Source organism: Somniosus microcephalus, unplaced genomic scaffold (genome assembly GCF_052327205.1).
Source record: "Somniosus microcephalus isolate GS21.2 unplaced genomic scaffold, FLI_Smic_1.0 unresolved_chr1, whole genome shotgun sequence".
Classification (NCBI taxonomy): Eukaryota; Metazoa; Chordata; class Chondrichthyes; order Squaliformes; family Somniosidae; genus Somniosus; species Somniosus microcephalus.
This window is the reverse complement of record NW_028225179.1, coordinates 59,660,433-59,671,497: the sequence shown is the minus strand read 5'-3', so window position 1 is coordinate 59,671,497 and position 11,065 is coordinate 59,660,433. Positions and strand designations below refer to the sequence as shown.

Sequence of the window (11,065 nt, the reverse complement as noted above, 5' to 3'; positions counted from 1 at the left end):
ACCAACACATCTATATCGTCCTGCAGACTGAGGCTACCCTCCTCGCTATTTACCACCCGATCAATTTTGGTGTCATTTGCGAACTTACTGATCATACCTTTTACATTCACATCCAAATCATTAATGTAGACCACAAACAGCAAGGGACCCAACACCGATCCCTGCGGTACCCCACTGGACACAGGCTTCCAGTCACAAAAACAACCTTCGACCATCACCCTCTGCCTTCTGCCACTAAGCCAGTTTTGGATCCAATGTTCCAAGGCACCCTGGATCCCATGGGTTCTTACCTTCTTGACCAGTCTCCTATGCAGGACTTTATCGAAAGCCTTACTGAAATCCATGTATACCACATCCACTGCACTATCCTCATCCACACACCTAGTCACCCCCTCGAAAAATTCAATCAAATTAGTCAGAAATGATCTGCCCTTGACAAAGCCATGCTGACTATCCCTGATTAATCCTTGCCTCTCCAAGTGGAGACTAATTCTGTCCCTCAAAATTTTTTCCAATATTGTCCCTACCACTGATGTTAGGCTAACTGGCCTGTAATTCCCTGGTTTATCCCTACTATCCTTCTTGAATAATGGTATTACGTTAGCTGTTCTCCAGTCCTCTGGCACATTCCCTGTGGCCAGAGAGGTTCTGAAAATTTGTGCCAGAGCCCCTGCAATCTCCTCCTTTGCCTCACACAGCAGCCTAGGATATATCTCTTCCGGGCCTGGGGATTTATCCACTTTTAAGCCTGCTAAAACCGCCAGTTCCTCCTCCCTCTCGATGCTAATCTGTTCAAGTATATCACAGTCCCCCTGCCCGATTTCTATGTCTACATCGTCCTTCTCCATAGTGAACACAGATGAAAAATTTCATTTAAAACCCCACCTACATCTTCTGGCTCCACACACAGATTGCCATTTTGGTCCCTAATGGGCCCTACTCTTTCCCTAGTTATCCTCTTGCCCGTAATATACTTATAAAACACCTTAGGATTTTCCTTTATTTTGCTCGCCAGTGTTATTTCATGGCCCCTCCTCGCCCTCCTAATTTCTTTTTAAAGTATCCCCCTGCACTTTTATACACCTCTAGGGCTTCCTCTGTCTTTAGTCCTTTGTATCTGCCAAAAGTCCTCCTTTGTTTCCTAATCCATTCTCGTATACCCCTTGACATCCAAGGTTCCCTGGGCTTGTTGGTCCCACCCTTGACCTTTACGGGAACATGTTGCCATTGTACTCTCTCAATTTCCTTTCTGAAAGACTCCCATTGCTCTGATGTGGATTTTCCTACAAGTAGCTGATCCCAGTCCACTTCGGCCAGATCCTGCCTTATCATATTAAAATCGGCCTTCCCCCAATTTAGAACCTTTATTTCCGGTCCATCCCTGTCCTTTTCCATGACTACCTTAAATCTCACCGAATTATGGTCACTGTCACCACAGTGCTCACCTACTAACACTACTACACTTGCCCGACCATATTCCCTAGAATTAGGTCCTGTACCGCCCCCGCTCTTGTAGGACTTTCTACATGCTGGCTCAAAAAGATTTCCTGGATGCACTTTAAGAATTCTGCACCCTCTAATCCTTTCACACTCTGAGTATCCCAGTTAATAATGGGGAAGTTGAAATCCCCCACTATTATTACCCTATTATTTGCATAGTTCTCTGTGCATTGTGAGTTTAGCATCAGTGACACTGGGCATTGTGGGTACACGTTCACTGACCATGGGCATTATGGGTACAGGGTAACTGAACCTGGGCATTGTGGGTACAGAGTCACTGATCCTAGGCTTTGTGGTTACAGTGACACTGACCTTGGGCATTGTGGGTGCAGAGTCACTGGCCCTGGGCATTGTGGGTACAGGGTCACTGATCCTGGGCATTGTGGGTACAGAGTCACTGACCCTGGGCATTATGGGTATAGGGACACTTACCTTGGGCAGTGTGGGTACAGGGTCACTAACCATGGACATTGTGGGTGCAGGGTCACTGCCCCTGAGCATTGTGGGTTTTGTCTCACTGACCATGGACATTGAGGGTACAGGGTCACTGACACTGGGCATTGTGAGTTTATGTTCACTGGACAGACTCGAGGTGTTCAATATCCTCTGTTAATAAAAGTTAATGTGCAGGAACTGAAAAGAACTCCAGTTCTGTTTCCAGCCCAAGATTTATTTCACTGCTATCAATCTCCCGGGCTGGAAAATATTCCAACCCAGGGGTCAGTAACAGCCACACAGATTTCAGCAATCCTGACTCTCCTGTATTTCCCGCATTTTACAAGAGCCCAATTCTTCAAGGGGTGTATGGGAACAGGGGAGAACTCCTTTGTTTCAATCCTGACCATTTAAATCCGGAGAAATCCACCATTAAAAGGGAATTTAGCGAAGCATGCAATAAGGGCACAGCATTCATCATGGGTAACTTTAATCTACATATAGATTGGGCTAACCAAATTAGTAATAATACTGTGGAGGAGGAATTCCTGGAGTGTTTAAGGGATGGTTTCCTGGACCAATATGTCGAGGAACCAACCAGAGATCAGGCCATCTTAGACTGGGTATTATGTAACGAGAAAGGATTAATTAGCAATTTTGTTGTACGAGACCCCTTGGGTCAGAGCGATCATAATATGATGGAATTCTTGATTAAGATGGGGTATGAAGTAGTCGACTCAGAGACTAGGGTCCTAAATTTAAATAAAGGAAACTACAATGGTCTGAGGCACGAGTTGGGTAGGATTGATTGGGGAATGTCACTCAAAGGGTTGACGGTGGATAGGCAATGGCAAACATTCAAAGACCGCATGGATGAACTACGGAAAATGTTCATCCCAGTTTGGCATAATAATAAAACAAAAAAGGTGACTCAACCGTGGCTAACAAGGGAAATTAGGGATAGCATAAGATCCAAGGAGAGGACTTATAAATTGGCCAGAAAATGCAGTAAACCTGAGGATTGGGAGCAGTTTAGGATTCAACAAAGGAGGACAAAGGGGTTAATTAAGAAAGGGAAAATAGAATATGAGAGTAAGCTTTCAGGGATAATAAAAACTGATTGTAAAAGCTTTTATAGATATGTGCAGAGAAGAAGATTGGTGATGTCAAGCGTAGGTCCCTTGCAGTCAGATTCAGGAGATTTTATAATGGGGAACAAAGAAATGACAGACCAAATAAATACATATTTTGGTTCGGTCTTCACAAAGGAGGACACAAATAACCTCCCAGAGATGTCGGGGAACTTAGGGTCTGATGAAAGGGAGGAACTGAAATAAATCAGTATTTGTAGGGAAATGGTGTTAGGGTGTTTGATGAGATTGAAGGCCGATAAATCCCCAGGACATGATAATGTACATCCTGGGGTACTTAAGGAAGTGGCCCTAGAAATAGTTGATACTTTGCTGATCATCTTTCAGCATTCGATGGAATCTGGAACAGTACCCATGGATTGGAGGGTAGCTAATGTTACCCCACTATTCAAAAAAGGTGGTAGAGAGAAAACGGGCAATTATAGACCGGTAAGCCTGGAATCGGTAGTGGGGGAAATGCTAGAGTCCAATAAAAAAAGATGTAATAGCAGGGCACTTGGAAAACAGTGACAGTATCAGACAAAGTCAACATGGATTTACAAAAGGGAAATCGTGCTTGACTAATCTACTGGAATTTTTTGAGGATGTAACTGGTAAAATAGATAAGGAAGAACAAGTGGATGTGATGTATTTGGACTTTCAGAAGACTTTTGATAAAGTCCCGCATAAGAGATTAGCGTGTAAACATGGGATTGGGGGCAAGGTATTGACTTGGATAGAGAACTGCTTGGCAGACAGAAAGCAAAGAGTTGGAATAAATGGGTCTTTTTCCAAATGGCAAGCAGTGGCTACTTGGCTACCGCAGGAATCGGTCCTTGGGCCCCAGCTATTCACAATATATATTAATGATCTAGACAAGGGAACTAGATGTAATATCTCCAAATTTGCTGACGACACAAAGCTTGGTGGGCTTGTGTGCTGTGAGGAGGATGCCAAGAAACTCCAGGATGATTTCAACAGGTTGGGTGATTGGCCAAAAGCATGGCAGATGCAATATAACGTGGATAAATGCGAGGTTACCCACTTTGGTGGCAAAAAAAGGAAGGCAGTTTATTATCTGAATGGCAATAGATTGGGAGAGGGGGAAGTGCAACGAGATCAGGGTGTCCTTGTGCACCAGTCGCTGAAGGTAAGCATGCAGGTGCAACAGGCAGTTAAGAAGGCAAATGGCATGTTTGCCTTTGTAGCGAGAGGGTTTGAGTACAGGAACAAGGATGTCTTGCTGCAGTTGTACAGGGCCTTGGTGAGACCACATCTAGAATATTGTGTGCAGTTTTGGTCGCCTTATCTGAGGAAGGATGTTCTTGCCATGGAAGGAGATCAGCGAAGATTCACCAGGCTGATACCTGGGATGGCAGGAATGACGTATGGGGAGAGATTGGCTCGATTGGGCTTGTACTCGCTGGAGTTTAGAAGAATGAGAGGGGATCTCATTGAAACTTATAAAATTCTGACAGGACTGGACAGACTAGATGCAGGAAGGATGTTCCCGATGGTTGGGGAGACCAGAACCAGGGGTCACAGTCTAAGGATAAGCGGTAGGCCATTTAGGACAGAAATGAGGAGGAATTTCTTCACCCAGAGAGTGGTGAACCTGTGGAATTCTCTACCACAGAAGGCAGTAGACGCCAATACATTAAATATATTCAAAAATGATTTGGATATATTTCTTAAGGCTAAAGGGATCAAGGGGAATGGGGAGAAAGCAGGGACCGGGTACTGAATTTGGATGATCAGCCATGATCGCATTGAATGGCGGAGCAGGCTCGAGGGGCCAAATGGTCTACTCCTGCTCCTATCTTCTATGTTTCTATTTTCCTGTTTCCTGGTGTTTTTTGTTAGTAACAGCTTGCGGGAGCGGAACTGGAATCCCGTCCTCCGTTTGTTTTGTCCTGTGTTCCTGTTCTCTCTCGATGTCTCTAAAAGACGAGTCACTGTATCGGGAATCGAATCCCGATCAGTCCTGTGATGGACAGACCTGCTGAGTATTATAAGCATTTTGATTTTATTTCACATTGTATCCGTCTCTGAAACACGGAGACACAGGGAATGCTGCTCAGTCTGCTCCAGGGACGCTTTCCTGAGCCGCTGAAACGTTTGACAAATAACTGACCTCAGACAAAAGCAAAATACTGCGGATGCGGGAAATCGGAAATAAAAACAGAAAATGCTGGAAACTCTCAGCAGCTCAGGAAATGTGTTCTGACGAAAGGTCATGGACCTAAATCGTTAACTCAGTTTCTCACTCCACAGATGCTGCCTGACCTGCTGAGTATTTCCAGCATTTTCAGTTTTTAAAAATAATAAACCTCCCCATCTCCCGAAGCAGAAAAATTGTCCGTTATGAGTTTCGAGTTGCAGAACTCACTTTAAATGTTGTCCTGATCTCTGTCTGTAAAAGTTGTGTAATAATGTTCATCAAACCAATTATTAGCAAGGTTTAAAGCCTTGGTTCATCTGGCCTCTGATTACCCGAAAGAGTAAAGAGATTAAAAGAAAAACCGCACAGAGCCTCGTCATAGAATCATACAATAATACAACAACAACAACTTGGCATTTATGTAACGCCTTTAACTGAGTAAAATGACCCAAGTCGCTTAACAGGAGCGTTTTCAAACAACATTTGACACCGAGCCACATAAGGAGATATTAGGGCAGATGGCCAAAAGGTTGGTCAAAGAGGAGGGTTTTAAGGAGCGTCTTGAAGGAGGAGAGAGAGGGGGAGAGGCGGAGAGGTTTAGGGAGGGATTTCCAGAGCTTAGGTCCGAGGCAGCTGAAAGCACGGCCGCCAATGGTGGAGCGATTAAATTGGGGATGCACAAGAGGCGAGAATTGGAGGAGCGCAGAGATCTCGGAGGGTTGAAGGACTGGAGGAGGTGACAGAGATAGTGAGGGGCGAGGCTGTGGAGGGACTTGAAAATAAAGATGAACGTTTTAAAATCGAGGCATTGCTTAACCGGAACCCAGTGTAAGTCAGCGAGCTCCGGGGTGATGTGTGAACGGGACCACGTGCGAGTTAACAGTTTGGGATGACCTGAAGTTTACCGAGGGTGGAAGATGTGAGGTGGGTCAGGAATACAGCACAAAACGAGGTCATTCGGTCCATCGTGCCTGTACTGGTCTATGAAAGACCTGCACAATTATTCCCTCTCATCTGCTCTTTCCCCATAGATCTGTAAATGATTTCCCTTCGGGTATTTAGCCAATACTCTTCTTAAAGCTGCTAATGAATCTGCTTCAACCACCCTTTCAGGCAGTGCATTGCAGGTCACAACAACTCGCTGAGTTTCCTCCTGTCGCCTCTGGTCTGCTATCAATCATCTTAAACGTCAGATCCAATTTCACATTTTGCTCCGAAACATGCTGCACTCAGCTAATGTCATGTCTCAAATTACTGATATATACTTCAAAAGGGAAACATTTGTACTACTATAGGGTGTGGGACTAATTGGACAGCTCTTTCAGAGAGCCAGCGAAGGCACGATGGGTTGAATGGCTTTCTTCACGAATGACAGATTCTGAGATTGTAAAGCTTCATGAAGGGCCAGGTGCTTTGTTGGCGCCTCGTTGGTTAAGGGGTGTGACTTTCGGTTTGGGATATTTTCTAGATGTAAATGTGGGAGGCCTCGTGCTCAAATCCCACCCAGCTCCATTTATTGTTAGTAAAAACTCAGCTTCTCACAGCTTATCGACACTGTAGAAAACAACATTCCTTTAAATAGGGGAAAAGCAGATTTTGCGCTGATTTCCCCACATTGTCCGAGCGTCACGGGAGCAACGTGAAAACCAACCAGCCGGGTAACTGAAAAGGCTTTGTGATGTAATCGGCTTTGTGGCGCACTGGAGATCTCATTGGATCTGTGAATAATGAATGAATGACTCAAGATGCAGCATTGTAGAGATTGTGGGTTCGAGTTCTGTTTCAGGTCAGGGCTCCTTGACTCCGGGGCTCAACCGGGTGATTTTACAGCAAAACCTCAACTTGTTGATGAATGTCCTTCAGGAAGGGAAATCTGCCGAATCGACACTTCCTGTTACACAAGTGACTACAGTCACAACGCACTTTCCCTCGGAGCTGGATTGGCGAGCTGCTCTCCAGAAGGAAACGCATCACGTGCTCAGGGCAACTCTTGGAAAACAAATTAAAAAGATGGTCAAACTAAAGTCAGTCTGCTGGGCGTCCAGACAGGCTTCACTCTGGACACATGCAGCCTAACTGACAGTAGTGACGGACAGCACGGCACCGCACCGCCTCCCACAGCTGATCAGCCATCCTTTCAGACCGGTTCAGGAAGAGAGCTTGAACCAGCAGCGTTGGGGGCAGGATTCGCATCTGCGCAGAAATATCCCACTCAACTTCACGGCGAACGCCCGAAACATTCGGTGATCGCAGCTGGAAGCAGCCGGTGCTGTGGCTGTAGATCAGACTGGGTCAGATCATCACAGGAGCTCTGTCAGACTGCATGTCCTTTCAGACACGTTTCTAACTGGACACCTGCAGCGCGGGTCTGTGCGGACATTGCCTGGTTCAGGTGGAGCTTTCTGCCTGCCGCGTTTGATTCCAGCCAATGCAGTACCTTCACATTTTTCATTATGCACCCCTGAGATCGGCTGAATTGGGATCAACTTATTGGGATACATTATCGTCCTAATGAACTGTCTGAGTGCAGCAGTGAAGACTTTAGAAGACAGGTAGAAAAGGCAAAGTTGTTTCGCTCTCAAGTGATCTGCTCTGCTCGCGATTGCATTCGACCTTGAACCCGCTCTGGACATTAATCTCACTGAAGCAGAGTGTGACCGCCGTGTGTCTGTCAGCGGGTAGGTGACCAGGTTGGGGTTGCTGTGGGCCGCTTTCAATCGAGGCTGGGACACGATGCAAGGAGGAGGGTTGCTCCGAGGTCTGGAATACATTGCCAGTCGGGAGCGGGATAAAATCGAAAGCAACCAAAAACAGAAAACCCAGTCAGCAGATTTGAGGATCTGTCGATCCGCTTTGGGAAAGTGAATCAGAGCAGAATGAAGGGCGAACTGTCCGACTGCACAGAAGCGATCAAGGCACAGCTCGGTCGGCGCGTTCCCCTGGTTTATGACGCTGGAACATTCCTCACACAAAAATTATTCAACCCAGTGAAGAAAATTCTAACAGCCGGTAATTTATTCTACCGATTGAAGGAATGCCGAAAATGGTAACCGAGTGACGGTGGAAAGTTTATTAACGTTGTTCCATTCAATCGAATTTTGACGAACTTTGATCTTTTCTCATTTTATAGACTGTATTTGAAGAGTCTCGGTAAAAATGTTCAGTTTTTCTGACAGCGGCGTGTGAGTGAGCAGCTGGTGAGTGTAACCGGCTCAGGGCTGGATGCAGGAACCTCTGACAGTCTCTCTCTCTCACTCTCTCTGATGGGGAGAGTTGATTGATAGCTGGAGGCTGTTGGTGGCTTGATTAATGCAGGAAGTTCCCTCCAAACCATGTTATGATTGACAGCTGCAATCCACTTGTTTGTCCCAGGACAGAAACATGAACAAAAGTGATTCAGTCCCGGATCATTCTGGGTTTGTTTAAAAGGGAGGCGCTTTCAGATATGACAGCCGAGTGGTTAAGATGTTGGATTCGAAAGTCTCGGGGTTTGTTTAGCAGACGGTCGGAACCTGCTCGCGGCGGATCTGTTCAGAAGTTCTAAATCTGCTTTTTGTTCTTTAATCCTCTCTTTTCTCAGAGCGCTGACCCTGACATTGCTCAGCCTTCTCTCCACTGCTATTTCTCAAGCTCGCAGCTTCCGCCTAACCTCGTGGAGAAAGCAACTGATCTTCGCTGCTGCGTGTAATCTTACCCGAATAATTTTCAGGGTCGAGTCGGTCGGTGGCCGTTTTACACACTGGGCGATAGCTGTTCCTAATGTTCTGAACCTGTGCAACACGCGGACATCCCTCCCCCAGAGTCCTCAGTCTCTCCGGTATCTCTGCATCCAGTGCTGGGAGCTGCTCTTCTGCTGAAGTTTGCTGACAGAAGCTGAATCTACATTTCCAACATTGTCGATATCCCCATTCCATCAAAGAACGAAGCCAAACAGAAGGCGGGAATTACGTAGAATGACGCTGACTTTTACTAATCTTAAACGGAGCATTGGGCCCAACTGGTGTGTGTCGGTGTTTCTGCTCCACACCAGCCTCCTCCCGAGCTGCTTCATCTCATCCGATCAGCAGAACCTTCTGTTCCGGTCTCACTCCTGTGTGTATCCAGCTTCCCCTGAAATGCATCTATTCGTCTCAAACGCTCCACATGGCCGCCAGTTCCATATTCTAACCACTCTCTCAGGAAAGAAGTTTATTCTGAATTGCCTATTGGATTTGTCAGTGACTATCGAGTATTGATGACCCCTAGTTTTGGACACCCCTCAAGTGGAAGCATCTGATATATGTCAACATTTCCAAAACCAGAGCTCCAACTGCCGACCATTTCCCCACTACACTGCCTGTAATCAGGAAAGCTCAGCCCCTACTGGGGAGGGCTCATCCTGTCCTGACAAGAAATGAGGAAGTTTACCTGAGCTGTGTGCTGGTGGCTGCGGGGCATTACTTGATTAAACTGCTGTTCTGCCCCTACAGACACTCGGTGTCTCCAAGCCTTGAGACTTCCCGACCTGTACCACATATCTGTCGACTTTGGTTGAAGTGTTTACAACGCTACTGGGAGCGGAAGAGAGACAAAAGCAGAGAGAGAGACCGAGAGACAGAGAAAGGCACAGAGACACAGCAAGGCACACAGAGAGAGAGGGAGATTGAAAGCGAGATATTGAGAATGAGACAAAGCGATAGGCAGGAAGATTGACAGTGAGAGCGACAAGTAGCGCAGCAGAGAGATTAGGAGATAAATCTGTACTTGACGACAATGACTATCCCTGTAATGAGTAATGTGAAATCATTATCTGTCATCGGCTCTGTGGCGCAATGGATAGCGCATTGGATTTCTAGTTTAATGAATTTCGGTGAAAGTCATTCAAAGGTTGTGGGTTCGAGTCCCACCAGAGTCGTTATTTAGCCAGGTTCCGGTGGTGAAATTTTGCAGCAAAACCACAACTGGTTCATTGATGCCCTTCGGAGAATGGGAATGGTCAATGAGATCGCCTGAATTGTGATTGAAGAACAGTCCAGCTTCAATCTGCGCACCTACTTGAAATATTTTATTCATTCCACTGTACTTTTCTGAATTACTTTCCCTGCCGCCTCAGTCATTATTTGTTTCTTTACCGTTTTCTGCTGGTGTTACAGGTTAGATCAGCAGTGGCCGTTCAAGGAAGCCTGCGAAGTCCATCAGGGGAAAAAGATTCAGAAAAAAACAGTTAGGGAGAGATAGAGAGATACATGCAAAGAAAATGAAGGGTTTATGGGACATGTCTGTGCGGAGTTTAAGGTGGAGCTTGGGAGAGATTCCTCCCGTCTCCTGAAATCCACTAACTATTCCAAGACATGAGCACAAAAATCTAGGCTGAAAGTTCAGTGCAATACTGAGGGAGTGCTGCACTATCGGAGATGCCGTCTTTTGGATGAGACGAAAAACCAAGGCCCTGTCTGGCCTCTCAGGTGGACAGCAAAACTATTTCGACAAAGAGCAGGGTAATTATCCCTGGTGTCCTGACTAATATTTGTCCCTCAAACAATATCACTAAAACAAGATATCTGTTCATATCTGTTTGTGGGAGCTTGCTGTGCGCAATTTCGCTGCCGCGTTTCCACCATCACAACAGTGACTACACCTGCAAAAGTGCTTCATTGGCCGTAAAGCTTTTTGGGACATCCTAGATAAATGCAGGACTTTTTTCTTTGGATCTTCTATACCCGGAATCAATAAACTTAGAGTTGAAACGTTATTTGTAGAAAGGGTTGTGAGACTGTGGAATGCACTGGCCCAGATTAGCAGATTTAAAACAAGGTTTAAAAACTGGCAGCGTGTGGGAGGAAGGGGAGAGAGAGGCAAG

General features: G+C 46.0%; 1 non-coding gene across 1 annotated transcript; it reads left to right on the top strand.

The window, feature by feature from the left end:
- Positions 1-10,023: 10,023 nt before the first annotated feature.
- trnar-ucu (transfer RNA arginine (anticodon UCU)) lies at positions 10,024-10,120 on the top strand. The gene is made up of 2 exons: positions 10,024-10,060; positions 10,085-10,120. It is a non-coding gene; the product is annotated as a tRNA-Arg (tRNA).
- Positions 10,121-11,065: the final 945 nt, after the last annotated feature.